Consider the following 19,689-nt stretch of genomic DNA (forward strand, 5'->3'; position numbering starts at 1 on the left):
TGTATCACAGCTACAACCTGTCTGTCTAAGAGACCAGCAGAGAACATGCACTTACATCCTTTCAAATTAAGCTGTATCTTGTAACCCAGTTGACACTTAAGTCTAAACATATAGTGTGGGGCTGTTTGTTTCTCTCTGCAGCACTGATTTAGAGAGCAGTGAACTGTGACATAGAAAAAAGAATGAAGAGTACTTGTGGCACCTTACACATTTATTTGGGCATAAGCTTTTATGGGCTAAAACCCACTTCATCGGATGCATGCAGTGGAAAATACAGTAGGCAGGCGCGCGCGCACACACACACACACACACACACACACACACACACACACACACACACACTGAAAAAATGGGTGTTGCCATACCAACTATAACGAGACTAATCAATTAAGGTGGGCTGTTATCATCAGGAGAAACCAAACTTTTGTAGTGATATTCAGGATGGCCCATTTCCAACAGTTGACAAGAAGGTGTGAGTAACAGTAGGGGAAAAAATTAGCATGGGGAAATAGTTTTACTTTGTGTAATGTCCCATCCACTCCCAGTCTTTATTCAAGCCTAATTTAATGGTGTCCAGTTTGCAAATGAATTCCAATTCAGCAGTTTCTCATTGGAGTCTGTTTTTGAATTTTTTTTGTTGGAGTATTACAACTTTTAAGTCTGTAATTTAGTGACCAGGGAGGTTGAAGTGTTCTCCGTCTGGTTTTTGAATGTTATAATTCTTGATGTCTGATTTGTGTCCATTTATTCCCCCACAAAAGCTTATGCCCAAATAAATTTATTAGTCTCTAAGGTGCCACAAGTACTCCTCATTCTTTCTGCTGATACAGACTAACATGGCTACCACTCAGAAACCTGTGACATAGAAGAGGTTAACTCCACAGAAGTGGAGAGCAATGGTTTCATGGCATTGGCCTCCTGCCCTCTGACAGAAAGGAAGCCCATCCTCAGAGTAAGGGTTCCATGGCTCATGCTGAGAGGGAGCAGACACACACAGTGGATCTCTTGGACATGGATGGATTTCCATTCAGAAATCAGGCCAGTAATTACTCCTGATAAGTATCAGGAGGTAGCCATGTTAGTCTGTATCCACAAAAACAACAAGGAGTCCGGTGGCACCTTAAAGACTAACAGATTTATTTTGGCATTTCCTTAAAGACTATCCCTTAGTCTTTAAGGTGCCACCGGACTCCTTGTTACTCCTGATAACTTCTCTCTGCATCTGCCAACTTCTTGGGTGTGGGGTATGGTGCACCCATCAGCAGGGACTTAATGGCAGTAAAGTTCCTGAGGGTATTGGCTGCCAGGAGGGAATGCAGAGCAAAGGGAGCTCAGTGGATGCTCACGCACCTGCGACAACATCCCCTTGGCCATTTTGTAACAAGACCAACCCTGCCCTGCAACCTTCTCCCTCCCCAGTATTGATTTTGAGGAAACACTGTGGGTATAAATATATGAAGTTTCACAGCCCCTCAATGGGGAAATATTAACATGTAGCAGAGGGAGTAAGTGGCTCAGGATCGTGTGTCTTCTCCCTGTTTCTTCTGCTCCCTTGCACTCTGATTAAGGGAGGGGAATGTCTTTCAATGAATTATTTGCCTGTGATAGTGTATTCTGTGCCCTTATTTAGGTGTATGTGAGTGGAGGCTGTAGAATGAATGATGTCTAGGAAACATTGTGGAAATATAGTCCTCTGCTCAGCCATGATGTACTGAGCAGCTAAGCATCCCTTTCGGTAGTAGTCAGTTCTACCCCAGCCCTGAGAGGGGTCTACTGAGAAAATGGAACTGTTGATGCAATTCTCTCTATGGTAGGCCGTTGTCTTTCTACTTTTAGAACTGGTTTAAATAGACTAGGAGTGTGTGGAACGTTGTCATTCCCACTTGAAAAGAAGTCTTCCTTGTCCTTGACTTAAGACTCTCAAGTTCACCAAGTGCCCTGATGGTTTTTTTTAGCTAATTCTTCCTCTTATTTGGTTTTATTTTTCACTGATACTTTTTCCATCAGCTCATCCACCTGCATCTCATGACCTTCTGCTGTGTATCCCAATATTGCTATCTCTTGTTCCTAAATCTAAATAATGGAATCCTATCTCCTTTAAATGACTGTAGAGAGAGAGTGAGAGGGAGAAGTTTTCAAGCTTACACAGAGCTCTCTGTGTAAGCTCAAAAGATTGTCTCTCTCCCCAACAAAAATTGGTCCAATAAAAGATATTCCCTCACCCACCTTGTCTCTCTAATATCCTGGGACCAACACAGCTACAACTACACTCTAAACTATTGTGATAAATACTTACAAAATTATCTGCGGCTTGATTTTCACTAATCTCACAAGTTCAGCTGAAGTTAATGGGAGCTGCAGGTGCTCTGTTCGCTACAAAAATACACCCCATATCTCTCGATTGAGCCAGTAATTTCTGCAGTGTTTATTGCAGACCTGGGGAAAAGACCCAAAGAACAGACTCTGGCTTATCACTTGGAATTAAATATGTGTGAGAAAAGAGTGAAGCTGTGGAGCAAGCAATCTTAGATTTCATCATCATTAAAAGAAATACAAGTTTTATATGAATAAATCAACTATTAAATGCAAATAAAATTGGCAAACTTATTTAGTGTGTTCTTAAAAAAACCACACACACACTTACATTTGCATCCATTTAAGATGCCACATGTAATTGTACTAGTGGGTAATCTACTTTAATGGCTATTTATTTAATATCCTCCCTACAGAAAAATCTGGTTAACAGCCCACTGCACCCAAAGAATGGCTTCCTTTGATTTGATAACTTGTTCCCAGCTACCTATAAATAGACTCTTATAGTACAAATTTCCTCATGATGATGTCTGTTGAAAAGTCATTGCTTTCAAGCTGTAGAGGCTCTTTATTATTAGATTTTTGACCATCTACATTTCTTGCTGCATTTTACAAATTTATACCATACACAGGTCTGCATTAGCGCCCAGGCACCGTGTTAACATATTGTGCATATTGGAGAACTAAAGCTGCTCAGTGTTCTTTGATTGAGAACTGCAGAATGAGATCTTAATAAAAACAAAGTTCTTACTTTTTAGGTTTTGTTTAATTTTGGAATCTGATTGTTTTTAGCATGACATCCACATTGAATACAGAGGTGAGCTGATGACTCTAGGTAGCCAGAGTTCTTTGCAGTGAGTAGAATTGACAGTAAATACGTTTTCCTTATCCCATTTAAAATTAATGCCTTCATAAAGTTTTGGAGGAGCACGTAGTTATGTATGGTTAAACAATGTCGAAGTTATTTCTTCTTGACCAGACCCAGCTAGAAGGAATCCTAAAGGCAAAACTCACTTTTCTAGATTTGATTGTAATCTGATAGCCCATCTAAATTATGCCCATAAATTTTACAGATCTAGTAGCAAATAAACATTTGAATATAGACAGATATCTATGATAGAAATATTTATTGTTGATGAACACCATTTTTTATTTTACATAACATAATAAAGTGAAAAACCATACACTAATGGATGTGGTTTTGGTGAATTATAAACAATGTACAATTTTTAACAATAATAAGCAATATCAGTAATTGCCAAGCCCTCTATTGGTGTGACAGTAATAAGATAATTGAGCTCCTGATAAATCGTTCCTACTCCTCACTGCAGACTTGAAATCAACTAATCCACATAAAAGGGAAATACTGATGGACTAGGTCAAGACTAACTGGTTTTATTGAGTTTCCAAACTGAACCCTATGCCTGTGTTCCTTGCACACCCAACGCTTTATTGATTTCATTGGACATTTTGGATGGATGTGAATAGCAGAATTGGGTCACAGTTTTGTTAATTTCTTTGCAAATAAGCAAGTCAACAAACTTTTGAACTACTGAACTTTATTTTCCCATTGTAATGAGGACTAGTTGTCTGTCTGTCCCATATGTCTAGCTGCTGCGATGAGATGAAATGAAAGAAAATATTTGGCTTGGTGGAGGAAAAAAAGTATTCATATTCAACAGGATTTCTTTGATAAATGTTTTTCGTTGCTATGCAAAACAAGAAGTTGTTGAATCAAAATAAAACCTAGTTTGATCTTCAGCGATTGCCACCTGATCTAATATACTCCATGAATGCCGAACTGCACTTATTTAAATACTAGCTGAACATTTAAGACCCCGGATCTGATCTCTGATGAACAAGCACATACCATCACATATTGTGTATGATCAGTTACTATACACACACTGAATTTACAAGTTTAGTAACAGTGAATATATGAGTATCAGAGATGGGGAAGCAGGCTGTCTGGTCAGAACTTGGGGCTTGTCTACACAGCATTTTACTGCCTAGCAAGCCAATACAGTGCAGAAGCTGCCGAGCAGTAATGTCCTGTGTGGACACTGCTACAGCACAGTGAAAATCCCATAGTGGAGCTTGCTGTATTACTCCTTGAAAGCATTGTAAGCCATGCCACACTCTAGAGCTTTCATTGTGCAGTAGTGCAGCTGGTGCACTCTATATTCACATCCTGATTTGCCATGCAGTAACTTGCTGTAGAGAAGCCATTGATCCTGACCAATCTCTTGATCCTGACCCAATCCTGACCCAACCTCTCCATGCAGAAACCAGAAACGCTCCCTTCTTCACGTCCTCCTTAGTGACTGTCCACAAACCCTATAATTTGCCAGTTCCCAGATGAGATCCACCTGGCAATTGACTGATTTCCTAAATCTTATTGGCTGTGTGATGATTGACGCTCCATCAGTTTTCTCCTACTCCATCACTAAAAGGTAAAAACAGCCATTTCAATGACACATACTACTAACTTTTAATAATCTCAGCAGGAGTTTTATATCCTCCATGACAGCTTAACTTATCTTAATTATAATACCAGGCCCTAGTTACCATGTTTCCCTTATTTACAAATGTCTCAAAATCCATTTAAACATTTGGGAGAGAATAATCAGAACCCTAGAAAAAATGCAACCAAGATTTTCATATTTTAAAATATACCACAACAGTTTTGCTCAAGTGTTTGTCACATAACCTGATATTTTCCCTACCTGTCAGTGACTCAGTAAATAAGTTTAGAAACGTTCTGAATTCCCATTTTTGGCATTGTTTTGTATGTCAAGAGTAACTCTGCAAGTTGTCCTCTAGGAAACTGAAACACAAACATAAAATAGAGACCATACTGGAAGTATTTCATTCAAAACAGAAATCGAGATATACTGCAGCTCAAGTTACACTGCTTTTTGTAAGTGCATATTGGCTTTTACGAATAACTTAGTAATTCTGACTTACTAAAGAACAGTGAATATTGGGTATAGTCTGGAAGTAACAGCAATTTTAGTGTCAAGTCTCAAAATAAATGAGTCGCTTTTGTTGGCCTCTCTTTCCTCCATATCTCAGTATTTAAAGACTGGCCCCTGACCTTCTCAGCTGGGGGCAAGAGGACTGCAAACAGTCTTACATTTCTGAACAGAAAGTGACCAATACTTTCCTTCACTTTTTCCTGTTAAGAACAGGCTGGTTACTAAATAAATAAAGAGCGTGGGAGGGAGTGGAAATCAGTGCCTAAAATCCCTCATTAGAAGTCGCATCTACCAGAGAATGAAGTGTCGTGGCTGGGCAGTGACATTAAGGGCTGCTCTTAATGTCTGATCCTAAAAAAAGAATGGATTTCTGTGTGTCATTGCCCAATTTTATATGCCTTGGGATGAAAGCCAGTAATCAGGATTGTCCCCATGGTCTCTCATCTAAACTACCAAATGATAAAATCTAAACTAGCTCATAGCCATCAAGTTTTGTGCTGCTCCATGTGTCACCTTATGCAAATTAATGGTCTAAATTGCATATTTACAGATATAAATTTCCCTGCAGCTGCGAACTCCAGCTCTGAATAAATTGTATAGATTTAATTCTCATTGTGTAGTCGGGGTGTAGTTTTTCACCGTAGCTATGTTGCTCTAACCCCATAGTGTAGACGTAGACCGCAGCAATAGAAAGGGTTTTTCTGGACCTCCCTAAGCACCACTAGGTAAGTCACCGGAAGCATTCTTCCATCGACCAAGCTGCATCTACACCAAGGGTAAAGTCAGCATAGCTGTTCTGTCCAGTGTATGGATTTTTTACACCCTTGAGCACTGTAGTTATGGCAATCTAAGTTTTAAGTGTAGACTGGGCCTCCATCTACAGGGCAGCAGCAGGGCAAGCTTCCCCCACACAGTGTCCTGAAAGGCCCTTAAAGTTCTTGGCCTCTCTACTGAGTCTGCAGTTAGACATGTGACATCTGGTGGAAGGAAGTTATATGTGCTACAAACAAAAAATGATAGTGTGATCCCAGGGCCTGTGAAACAATCCAAGTACTGTAGGTAGTGGAAGGACATTTTCACTTTAGCTCACTCACTAATGGAGCATTTTATAATTAAAATTTTGAACTACTGAAAAAAATTAATCTGGTTTATGCAGTATGGACATAAAACAGCATACTAGGTGATTCCTAGTATTAGTTGGTCAAGTATTTTGTGTAGACAGACACTGAATGTTAGCACTGTTAGAATGCTTCTTGTCTCAGTTCAGCTGAACAGTTCTTTCCCTTTAGGACCCTTAACAGATGATGTATATTATTTTCCATGTAACTTGTTTTAAGTGGATTTATTGCTGGTTAAATGATTCCATTTTAGACCTGGAAACCAGGATTCTCTCTTTATCCACAGAGGGGATACAGCAGTATGAATCCCCATATTGCCCTATCAGTTTGCCTCAGTAGTTGGCCTGGAGAAGGGACTACTCCTTGATTGAGAGGGAATTTCAGTCTCTGTGGCCATTCAATCTTTGGCCTCTTCTTCACCACTCATTTCTTACAGCCCACTGAACAGCAATCATGTGGAAATGACTGGGCTATTATTGAGGTGATGGTAAGAGCTTCCATAGTCCATTTCCACTCTAATAAGGCCTCCAGCTTAATGACAAAGAATCTGTGTCCAATTTTATTTCTTCTTTACAGTAAGCTCTCCACTGACCAAGCATTCCAGAAAATGTAAATCTAGACTTTGTAATTCAGGAATGGTAATGCGGCTAGAAGTCTGTTAGTTTAAGGGAGCATTTTTGCTTCTTTAATCATGTTTCTTTTTCTGGCTACAGCAGTTTTTCTCGCTCTAACCCAAGTGTTGGTATACTCCTTTAGTAGCTTTATTTCTGAAGAATCTTGAAGAACTTTTTAATATAAATTGGGTCTTCCTTGTGTAAGTGTAGAGATATAGGAAGCCAGGGCTGTATAAATCCAATCCCGTCTTCCCCGTCTACTTTAGACAGTAAGCTAATCACACAGTTTTGACTCTGACCTAGTCTCCATCCTGTATTTCTGTAAGTGCCCCCATCTGTCACCTTCTTATTGCATGAAAAGTTTTAGCCTGACTCTGTAACTAAAGTCTGCATGCAGCCTCCATTTCATATTCTCTACCCTGGTTTCTGGTTTCATTACAACCCATGTAATTACGTAGACCTTGTAGAATCAATCCCAGCAGCTGTACAGTGCACACTGTTCCTTTTGTTGTCAGCTTTATTTTGACTACACATTGAAGCTTGGCTGTAGAAAGACTGGATGCCTGGGGGTACGTGGCCACTTGTGTCATGTTCTGGAGCCTGCCATTTGCAATTTAAAGACATCGTAAGTTCTCAGTCTCCATTATTCCCTTAACATCTAAGTTTAAGTTTTTATTGACGTAGTTGGACTCTGACCTCATGGAGCAATGTTCCTGTGGTGCCTGATGGTGGATTTTAAGCTGGTCCTGTTGGTTTTTAAGGCCCTGGCTGCATGCGAAACCTCATCCCCTGCCTGGCTAGTATTCGGCCTCTGTGCACATCTGCTGCCTCAGTTTCCCCTCTCAGCAGTCATCCAGGACTTTTAGGTTATTGCGGTGACTCACCCCTCTGACTAAGTCACAATAGTTCACTTCTTCCAAAGTTAAAGTCCAAAAGGAAACAAAATCATTCTTCTGCCCCAGACTCTCGCCAGGCACAAGTCTTCTGAGTGTCTTTCTTCTCCCTCAACAGTTTTTAGCTTTTCTCTTTGGTTCAGCGGCCAACCTTCCTGGGCTTCAAACGCTCCCATCTTCTCCCTTGTTGACAAGGGTGTATGCACCACTCCATGGAGTGGCAGCATAGGAGCACCCATGTCCACCCTCTTCTACCGGTCTCCAGCCTTGAGATCCCAAACAAGTGAACTCTGCCCTGTAACCCAAACTGCCCGGACTTTTCTTCCCAGGGCCTCTTCCTGTATGCTCAGCCTGGCCTCCTTGCTGGCCCTTTCCCAGCTGGTCTTCTGCTCTCTCATGGAGCACTCCCTTCCTTGGAGTCTCTCTCCTGACTGACCACAGGCTGCCCATGTCTCCCAGCAGGTCTCTTAGTCACATGTGCTCCTCTTATTAATTTCCACATCTTGGGGAGGTGAGCTAAGCCTGTCATAGATAAGGCTGAGCTGTAACCCGGATGAAAGAACCAGTTCACCCTCTAACAGGCTCTGACAACACCCGCTCTCTCGCCATTCTGCTGTTGAGTTGGTGTTTGTACTTTACTTTTAGGAGCTCTGGGGCTTGGAACTTGCTCATCTCCCTCAGTTTCTCGCGCTTCTCTAAAAGAGCATCTAGGAAATGTGTTTCCAGAGGAGTTTTGTGGGTTTTTTTGTTTTTGTTTTTTTTACTATGTCTGCCCTGAATAGGACCCTTTTAATTAGGCTGCATTGTTGGGTTTTATATGTTTTTTATACCGATAGTTTGATGGTTTTTATACCTTTAAATTGCCATGTAGCACTCCAAGTGCCTTGGCTGGGGAGCTGTGGAGTGTGTTCTTTCCCATATTGTACCTTATGGTTACTTATGAAGGAGACAAACAAATTGATGATTGCACAAGAAAAATTAAGTAAGGGAAGGAAAACGGAGACCCACTTGAGCAGATTGCTATGCAGGCTGTATGAATGTATCTGAAATGCATATTGATATTACAAATGTAATCAGAAAAGCCTTTTAATCTTGTTTATCCTTATCAAGCCTTTGCACGAGGGCAGCTGGGTTTGCCTAGGTGCACTATCTTTTTTATTTTAATGCTCCTTTGCATTTCCTGCCCATGATTCCTGGCCCTGCTGTTGGCTCCTGTATTTCCCTAAAAGGGTTCTTAAAGCCATAGCCACAGTATAGATTGCCAAGGGGAAGCCAGGGAAAGAAAAGGATCCCGAAAGCCTTGATTATATTTATTTATTTATTTAACAAACTAAATGACAGCCCAAGGGTAAGAGGAACATCTTGACAAAAGAACAAACTACAGTGAGAAACTGCCAATGAGGCTAATCTGTGCAGGGAGTATGAAGTGGATCTATTTGTGAAATGAACCTGTGCTGTGAAATTCCCAGGCATTGACAGGATTCCCACTCCCTTTACTGTGAGGTGGAGACAGGAAACAATTTAGACACCATAGAATTCCTTTTCAATCTCTGTATTGAGCAGTTTGGCCCCAGCAGCCCTGAGCTCATCTTCAAGACCCCTACCCTGTCCACACTTAAGTTCCAGTTAAAGATAGTTTCTGCTGTGCTGCTGACAATGAATCAAGTTGACCTGTATATAAACTGTCAGTTATTCCCCTTCCTCTTAACTCCATCTAAAGTTTATCTTTTCCTTAGGCTGGAAGTTCTCAATGGAAGCACTCCTTCTGCAGTGTTTGAAAAGCGCCTAGAACATGAGGGGTACTACCAGGGCCGGCTCTAGGCACCAGCAAACCAAGCACGTGCTTGGGGCCGCACATTTTCAAGGGCGGCATTCTGGCCTTTTTTTTTTTGTTTGTTTGTTGCCGGCGGCAAAAACCTAGAGCCGGCCCTGGCAGCAGCAGCTCGCGCTGCGGGGGAGCCAGCACCGCACCTTGTGGCTGGGCTGGGCTGGGCAGGCTCCGAACGGGGCACAGTTGGGCTGGGGGCCGCCCCGCAGGGCACATGGAGCCACCTGCAGGTGCCACAGGGCAGCCACCCACCAGCGCTGCAGCCGGGGCTGGGCGAAGCGGCCTGAGCTGCCCAGGGGCTGCGGCAGGGCGGCCAGAAGCAGCAGCAGCAGGGACATAGAGGGCGGAGCGCTGCCGTGCGGGGCCCGCGTCCCGCTCTCCGGGGCTCCACTCCCTCTGGGGCTACCCTGCCCCGGCTCCTCAGCCCCCTGCCGGGGCGGTCCCCAGGCTCTGCCCTCCCGGGTCCCGGCCGGTCCTGGAGGCGGGAGTTCTGGCTGGAGGGACCCTGGGCTGAGGCGAGGCCTGGGAGCCCCGCTGCTTACCCCGACCCTGGGCTGGAGGCGAGGGGGGAGCAGGCGGAGTCAGCACTGGTGGGGGAGCCCAGGGCTGGGGCGGGTGGGGAGGGGGGGAGAGCCCAGCACTGGGGCAGCAGGGGGTGCGGGTGGGGAGGGGGGTGAGAGCCCGGGGCTGGGATGGGGGGCAGCCAAAAATTGTTTTGCTTGGGGCGGCAAAAAACCTAGAGCCGGCCCTGGGTACTACCATAAATTGATCATTCATAACAGTGGGTCGGCTCCACTGGCAGCCCTAATGTAGATAGCCTGCCAGCCACTGACACTGTTTTAAGAACTGTTTTGATTAGATTGGCTCTGTGCAGGTTTATATGACAGGGTGCTTAGAACAGGATCTGCAGCCTACAGCCTTCTGCTTTAGAGCTCCCAGCACTGCTGATACTGGGGAGCTGAACGGCTATTAGCAATAGTGGGAAACAGGAAAAATTCCTTTGTGTAGCAGGGGCCAGTGAGTTGAGTAACCTTCAACCACCTTGCATTGGTGAGTTTTTCATACCAGGTTCTCTGTGATGGTGTCTGTTGCCTGTGGCCCTTTCCCAATTGCTCTTGTGTGTCTTCTCCTTTCTCTAATTTTATTTATTCCCATCCCTTCTCCCGTAGCTGTGAAGCAGGCCATGACATCTTTGTCACATGTTTTCCTGTATTCTTTAATTCACTATTTGTTAAGGGCTGCCTTTATATTCTTCTTTGGGTGAGTTCCCTCCATTTTGGAATTTTTCTTCTGTGAAACTGAACATTGTCCACTTCGAAAGTCTTTCTGGTTACCCTTATATTTTTTCTTATTTTTCTCGCTAGCATCTGTAACACAACCACGGCCCCTGCTGTCACCACCACCACCTTTCCCACTCTATTCATGAGGGCTGCCTGTACTTCACCCTTTGATTAGCTGTGATTGGATGAGTGGGGGAATGGGAAAGTGGACATGCTTTATTAGCACTGCAGTTTTGTTCTATTTATATGGAAGTTTGCTTATAATTTGACTTTCCCCTGAAGATGAATTTCCTGCTAGATATCTTGGCAATAGGTAGTTTCTGCAGTATATAGTGCTGGCTCATTGATACAAGCACTTTAGTAATGAACACTGGTTACTCCTGGCCATATACCTAATGACTGAAGTAAGAGTGGTTTTCTACATAATGTGCGCACTCTGTTGCACCTTCCCTTACTCTGACAAGGCCCTGTATACGACCATGCGGTAGTGCCCTCACTTTTTCTTTTGTCAAGTTGCTGCAAAAATCCCTTTGTGTCACATAAATAGCTGACATGGGGGCTTGGTAAAGAGGAGACAAGGTATCAGCTGAGGAGGCTGGCAGCAGGGGGAGGCTTTTGGAGCAAGAACTTGGCTCAGATGCCTTCCCCAGCTGTGAGGATCCTAAGGGTCCCAGGATATGGAGCTCCCTCTGTAAACCCTGAGAGCTCCCAAAGAGGGGGTGGGGGGCGAGACAGGACAGCGAGGGAGGGGAGTATGCCGCTGAGGATGTGGCTCCCACATATTATGCCTAGACTATGGATTTGTCTTCACTGCAGACTTAACTCAGGCTCAATTGCTGGGTTTTCCCTTAACATGCTCCATGTTGACACATCCACATGTCACTCTATCAGTGCTTCACGATGAGGTAGCCACCACTCCTTGAGCTATAGTGCAGATCCCAAAGTAGCTGTTAATGTGTACTGCTCCCCCGAGGTAGCTGCAGTGAAGACATACAGCCTTGGGAAGTCGCAACAATCGAGACATGGTGGTTTCCGATCCCTTCCCATAAACCCATTGACCAGACTGGTGGATTATCAATCTGCCTCTGCTCAGCTCCTTCTTCCACTCTGCTCAGCTTCCTGCTTGCAGTTTCTCCAGCTTCACCCTTCTCCAGTGCTTGATACAGCAGAACAATGCCCCCTAACAAGGCTGTATCTCAGCGTGCAGCCACACGAACATATGTGAATCTTGGTGCAGCTTTGGGCCGGACCTTGGGATATGTGCTCAGATAGTTGTATTCCTTGTCACGACCAGATACAGCAATAGAGCCGATGAGGGGCATGGCAGCACAGTCTCGGGTCATGCTATAGCGGGTTAGGCTACCACAATAGCCTAACTGACCCTGTGATCGCTTATCCCCATGCTTAGCATGCGGTGAAGGCAGATGCTGTGCTCCGATGGTGGTAGGAGCTCCACAGGGCAACCCCCTTCTTCTATGAACTTTCCTTTGCCTGGGTTTCAGGTTAACAGCTGCCAGCCCCCTCCTGGAGCCTTTTCCCACCCCGGTATGACTCATCAGAAATATCCCACTACTTATTCCTGGCTGCTGCCACGTGTCCCCAGGAAAGATGGGAACAGGAAGCATAGAGCTGGTTTATGGCAGCAGGCTAGGGGAGGGGAAATTGCTTGGTCTCTTTAGGGAAAGGAGGCTTGTAGGAGGGATTCTCTGCTGTGTTGGGCCTTGGTGTATACTTTAGCTCTAATGTGTTGCACAGTACAAAAGGTCTTGCTTATTCTACTGATTAAAACACTATGTAAGAGCCAGGTATTATCATCATCACTTGCCATTTCCAGTACTTTTGATCTTGAATACGGAACAGATCATATTGCTGCTGTTACAGAGAGGGATGGATTTACCCCCAGAAAATCCTTTACATTTTTCTTTTCTTCTCAGAAAGTTTTGAGCTGCCTCTGTATTCTTCATAACGTACCATATGCAAGTATTCCTTGGGAAGTGATACCACTACTTTGGACAGTCAAGATTTTCTATGTAAGAACTGAATATGTTTCCTATACTGCCAAGAATGTATATATACGAAGACATAAGATTGTAACTTTTGAGCAAGTCACTTTCTTTAACCATTTGAAATTTTCTGTTTCTGAAGTTCTCTATTAATATATTAGACACTTGTCTTATACTGTGTACTTCTTTGTATCAGCTGTATACTATATTCTTCCTTTCTCTCATTAAAACCTGTTCTTCCTCATCCGTCTTCTGTGCTTCTTTTGTTACTAATATCTCCAACATGATCCTGGACTGGCCCAGAATTTAAATGTCAGTTTTTCATACATATGAGCCCTATATGTAACAAGGATCATGTTTGCAATCTGTAATATTGTCACAGTTAAGATACTGTACTAGGGCTGTATAATATTACTTTAGTACAACTAATCCAATTATTACAAAAATGATTAAAGGTCTAAAAAACATGACCTATGATGGAAGATTGAAAAAATTGAGTTTGTTTAGTCTGGAAAAGAGAAGACTGAGAGGGGAAATAACAGTTTTCAAGTATGTAAAAGGTTGCTACAAGGAGGAGGGAGAAGAATTGTTTTTCTTAATCTCTGAGGATAGGACAAGAAGCAATGGGCTTAAATTGTAACAAGGGAGGTTTAGGTTGGACATTAGGAAAAACTTCCTAACTGTAAGGGTGGTTAAGCATTGGAATAAATTGTCTAGGGAGGTTGTGGAATCTCCATCATTGGGGATTTTTAAGAGCAGGTTGGACAAATGCCTGTCAGGAATGGTCTAGATAATTAGTCCTGCCACAAGTGCAGGGGACTGGACTAGATGACCTCTCAAGGTCCCTTCCAGTTCTGTGATTCTATGATTCTGTTTAAGTGTTGACAAAGTACTCACTGTACACACATTATACAAGATACAGAAGAAGATCCCTGTCTGGAGGAGCTACAGTCTAAGTAGATGGACGACGTACAATAAAATGTACTGGGAGATGAAACCCAGAAGAAGGTTCTGTCTTAGAGCAATTTTGTCTTTAGTCTCAAGGGTAGGCGGCAGCATTTTTACTGATGTGCATTAGTACTTCTAGGCTTTATGGGAGAAGCAAGTTGTGGGGTGGGATTTGGAAAAGGAAAGGTGGACACCTTGTGGGATAAGGGAGTTCCAGGCATAGGTGACTGCGGAAGAAGGCATGAGCATGAGAGAGAGACACTAAGGGAGTGGTGAAGTGGAGGTAAGTGATCAAAAATGAGAGCAGAGATCGAGGTGGGGGAAGAATTATACTAACCCTTGAGAGGGAGGACAGAGAAGCTTGAACTCCATATGGAAGATGAGAGGAAGCCAATGAAAGGATTGGTCTGAACAGCAGACAAGAAAGAGATTCTCTGTGGTGTCAATCCACACTTCCATTAAACTTGGAAATGTTGGGTTTTTTTCTGGCTTTTGCCCGACTCAAAGGCGGAAAAGTAGTTCTTTTCTTCTTCCTCTCTCCCTACATCACAATCTGACTGTTAGAACACGCTACACACCTATTTAGTGAACCACACCTCAATCTTCTGCCTCTGAACTCTGAAGCAGAGATTTCCACAGCAGTTGTCTCTGAGGGCTCTTTTCGTTAGGAATTTTTGCCAATTTTCCCTTTCCCTCCAGCTTGCTCTGCCTGGCAGGGAAAATGTCCTCAGGGGTAGCACACTGAGGTAGGCTAGGAATCCCTCGGCAATAGATTCCCCAGCAGTTGATAAGGGTACAGCCATCCTCATCATCAAAGGTTTCCCGTTCCTGTGTTTGGCATCAAACATAGAGGAGATTCTTCAGAAGACACATCCAGACAGGGAAGCTCTGCCATATGAGGCCAATCTTCCCTTGGGAGGAAGGGGAAGGAAGGAAGGAAGGAAGGAAAGGCTCAAGAACTTCTTCCAGTCCAAGAATTTCTTGACCAGTACCACTTCTGACAGATGGGTCTTGAGATGTTCAGACAAGACCTCCTCATAGACTTTAAACATCCTCCTCTTCTACTTCTTTTTTCTTATGTGTTCTCTGCCCCAAGCCCATGTGAAAAGACCAGGGTCCCTGCACTTTGTAGCAAATCTTCTTTGTCTCGGAGCAATAATCCTGGCCCCTTTGAGAGAGGTTCTGGTTTCCACACCAGATCCTTTGCAAAGATAAAAAGGTCTGGAGCTCCCATTCCATTTCTGTCCACCTTCAATCACTCTGTGATTAAAATGTATTTTAGGATAGTGGCTTTAGCTCTGCTGACCCAAAAACTATCCCCTCTTCTCTCTTTCCCCCCTCCCCCCGAAGCTTTCTTAGGGCAGGTCTACACTAACCCCCAAATTCGAACTAAGGTACGCAACTTCAGCTACGTGAATAACGTAGCTGAAGTTCGAAGTACCTTAGTTCGAACTTACCTCAGTCCAGATGCGGCAGGCAGGCTCCCCCGTCGACTTCGCGTACTCCTCTCGCCGAGCTGGAGTACCGCAGTCGACGGCGAGCACTTCCGGGTTCGACTTATCGCGTCCAGACAAGACGCGATAAGTCGAACCCAGAAGTTTGATTTGCTTGCCGCCGAACTAACGGGTAAGTGTAGACCTACCCTTAGCCTCCATAAATTTCAATGGGACTTTTAGCTTCATGTTCCAATACCTCCCTGCCACCAAAGGTTCCAACATTTTGTGATTGTGAGCTTCCATCATTGGTTCCAGCCAGTGGTCTTCAGCTTGACATCTGGTTCACTGGTGTTCATGATGTTGATGGTCATCCTGTCTAAGATAAGAGGGCACCCAGATCTACCACAGCCTGAATGATCTACTGCTGAAGATGCAATCCCATGAGATAAGAGCTTGCCATGCTTCCTAAACCCATCCAGTTCCTGGAACCTTATGGATTCATAGCGAGTTATCAGAAAAGCTCCTTCATTCCAGTTTGGGTATGCTTACATGTAGGGTGGGTCTATTCAAACGAGCCTGGACCTCGTGGTATTAACCAAGAAGAAAATTCAAACAAATTGAAGCCTTCATCAAGTAGTTTTTCAGCACCCTCCAGGCATCAGCACACCAACACTAGGGCCTTCAGTTGATTGAATGATTCCCCTGGGGAGTGCTCCACCTCCACCCCTTCACAATTTTCTGATCAGGCACTGCAGCTACCAAACTCAGGATATGGGCCGATCTATAGTGGTGGCACCAACCCCGTCATCTTTCCAATGGCAAACCCTGGGCTAAAGATTCTGCACCATGACCAACACTAGCCTGGATGGATGGGGAGCTCAGATGAGACCTCACGTGGCACAGGGCAAATGGTCATCCTGGGAATGCCAGCTTGGCATTAGCCTCTTTGGAGTTGTGGAATTGGTAGTGAGGAATTGAAGTGTCGCCCTCCTCCCAAGGGTCCCAGCAGGAATTGTAGCCATTCACATGGAAAACAGAACCATCATGGCTTCTCTCACCCACCACAACAGAGCAAAATGCTGGAGAGAGACACCAGAACACCTGGGTATATTCCTTGGAGTTATACACATTGGTGGTAAGACCAGCAGTCAGGCTGAGTAGCTCAGCCATCATGAGTTGGACATGGTTAAACAAGCAAGTTTCCAACCAGATTGCACCAAGATGTTTATTTTCACAAGCAAACCTGTTTGCAACCCAATGACTAGTAATAATAGGAAGATAACAAAATTATGCGCTTGGCATTAGTATCTACAGGCTTGGAGAGTGGACACTATCATTCTCCTTGCTGGGTCTCTGGGGTTATTCCTTTGTCCTCAGATGCAAGGTGCTCAGAAACATGAGCCAGGATCACATTTCAGTAATTTTGGTCACCCCTTATTGACCCAAGCTTCCTCGGTTTTCCCGAACTGATACACAAGTCAGGGTGCAAGTTGTGGATACTGCCAATGTTTTGGGACTTCAACCCATCCAGATTTGCAGCATCTGAGACTTGTACCATGGAACCTTAAGGCTCATGTCTCCCCAAACATGGTTACTCTCAAAAGTTAGATGACTTCCTTTTCAAATCCAGAAAGCTTTCTCCCTGCTGAGCTTACAAGGGCATGAAGAGGTAGGCAAACATCCTGCTATTGTCTACAAAGGACACGTTAGACTTCCCAATAGATGATTTTCATAAGGGTCTGAGCTCTAGTTTCTTGGAAGTGAAAGTCTCAGCCCCGAGGGACATACATCCCATCCATTCCATGTCTAGCCTACTGCTTCATCCACTATCTCCTGCTTTCTGAAAGCAACATCACTTCAGAGATCCCTGATCTGATGAAGAGTGGAACTTCAGTCTAGTACTACAAGCTCTTGCTAAATCACCTTCTTGATCCACTGAGGGAAGTGTCCTTCTAGTTTCTCATTCTAAAATTTGCCTTCTTTTTGGCCATCACATCAGCTCAGAAAATTTAGAGAACTTGGGGCCTTTTTCATCATCCAGCTTTACTTTTCTTTTTCAGATAAAATAGTTCTGAGGCAAGTCCCCAATATTGGCTATGGCTACACTAGAGAGCTTACTGCAGCTGTGCCACTGTAAGTTGTCTAGTGTAGCCGCTCTAAGCTACCGGGAGACTGCTCCCCAGTCAACTTAATTAATCCACCCCCAACTAGCGGTGGGAGACGCTCTCCTGCTGACCATAGCACTGTCCACACCGGCGCTTAGGTCTGTATGACTTATCTTGCTCAGGGGAGTGGCTTATCCACACCCCTGAGTGACATAACTAGTAGTGTAGACATAGCCTTCGTTTCCAAGAGAAGTTTGGCCTTCCACATAAACCTGTCAGTTCCTTGCCCTCTTTTGATCCTAAATCTCCCCACGCCCTAGAAAAACAATTAAACATTTTAGGCTTGGTCAAGGTGGTGGTGTTCTACTGTGTATTGGTGTTATATGGGGGATGTAGGAAGGGGTGCAAAGCATCAAAACCTCTGTATCTGGGTACGTTAAGTCAACTGTCTTATTGAGATCCTCCTGAAGACAAAGGATCCATAGGTACAGCTACTTTATGGACAGGGAAGCCCTGTATAAAGTGGTTTACTGAGCAGCTACAAAACTGACATGCTTCTTTTATGCCTCCTTCAGTCATCCTTTGGTGCTCCCTCTTTAAGACCCTTTTGTTTTTGTTTTTTTTAAAGAAATGTGTCCACAGTCAGCTTGATATTATGTTACCATGGTGGACTTTTTCCCTCTCTGGATTGTTGGATGTTCTTTACTGTTTGTTGCTTCCCAACAGCTTCCCAAGAGCAGTAGAGTCCCATGACAGAGAAGGATAAAATTAGTTTCTTTACATATGATTTTGCCTCCTTTGAACTGGAATCATACACCAGGTTTATTATGTTTGGCAACTTGTGAATGTTTTGCCATGTGGAGATAGTAAACAGTCCTATTCAGATTTTCTGGTGGGAGAGAGAGGCTGTGGCAAATCTGGTTTTATTTCACACTTTGTGATGAGAGGGGAAGCACATTCAGCCTGATTTTTTCAAGAGCTAATCTTTGTAGTTTCTAGCTTTTTTTCATTCTTCTTAGCTTTGGCAACCTAACCTGGGAAGCAACATCAATGCCATTTACCAGGCATGCTAGTAGAGGGTGCTAGTAGAGAGGTTCCTTCTCTCCCTCGACTTAGCAGGGAGAGAAGGAACCTTTTGCCTCCCTGTAAGACAAAATTACAGGTAAGAGAAATAAATTTTTGATTTTTAGCCACAGCGTTCTGAATGGACTGGAATGGGGAGCAAGGTGAAGGACCAGAGAGGAAACGGATGCAGTAGCTAAGGCAGAAGATGTGCAAAGTGTAGAGGGGCATTTTAGTGATGGAAACAGAAGTGAGGAAGTACTCGATTCTTGATATGGTGGAGAGCGAACCAGTTTGGATTGGGCACTTCCTGGAAGTTCAGGGAGACAGGAACTGAAAAAATTATATGGAGGTCATAAGCCTGGGTCACTGTGATGATGCAACAGCAATGGAAGGGGGTGCAAGAGGAGACCTTATTGGGGAGGGGTATTTACTAAGGTAGAGAAGAGAGCTCAGACACTCCATGTAACTGTTGGGTTACCTACAAAGAGGCAAACTGTTGGCTCTGGTAGCTGTATTAATTACACAAACACGCACACACAGCCCTCCAGCTGCTCTAAGCCTAGTGACGCACACAGAGCTTCCTTTTCCACAGCTTTATCATCGTTTCAGAGATAACGCTGATTTGTGTGGCAAAGAGGCTGATTAGTTAGGTTCAAATAAAGAAAACAGCATTAGCACGAGCAGGCAGTTCTGGAAAAGGCATCCCTTCTGTACTCTCACACCAGTACCATTCCATCCCCTGCACTTTTCTCCAGCTCTTTGGGTAAGATTTCTTGTTAATTTAACATTTGATACATTCTCTCTTTGGGAAATGGAGGTATTGGGGAAGGGCACTTATCTATCTTGGGCATGGAATTGTGATCTCATAGGTCATTTCTATCTCTAACAATTTCTGTCCCTTCTCTTCCATGCTAATTAGTTATGTACACTAGGTCCATTTTGGGTGTGCACCCTACATTTCAGATATTAATCCAAAGGGTATCTGAAATATCTTGACCTCTTGGATCTGTGTATTAAAACCCAGGCTGAAAAGTTTAAAAGAACAATTCCTTGCAATGTTTCTAGTAGCTTCTGCTTCCATTTGGGATGGAAACACTAAAACAGCAGC

The sequence above is a fragment of the Emys orbicularis genome, chromosome 1, assembly GCF_028017835.1.
Source record: "Emys orbicularis isolate rEmyOrb1 chromosome 1, rEmyOrb1.hap1, whole genome shotgun sequence".
NCBI lineage: Eukaryota > Metazoa > Chordata > Testudines > Emydidae > Emys > Emys orbicularis.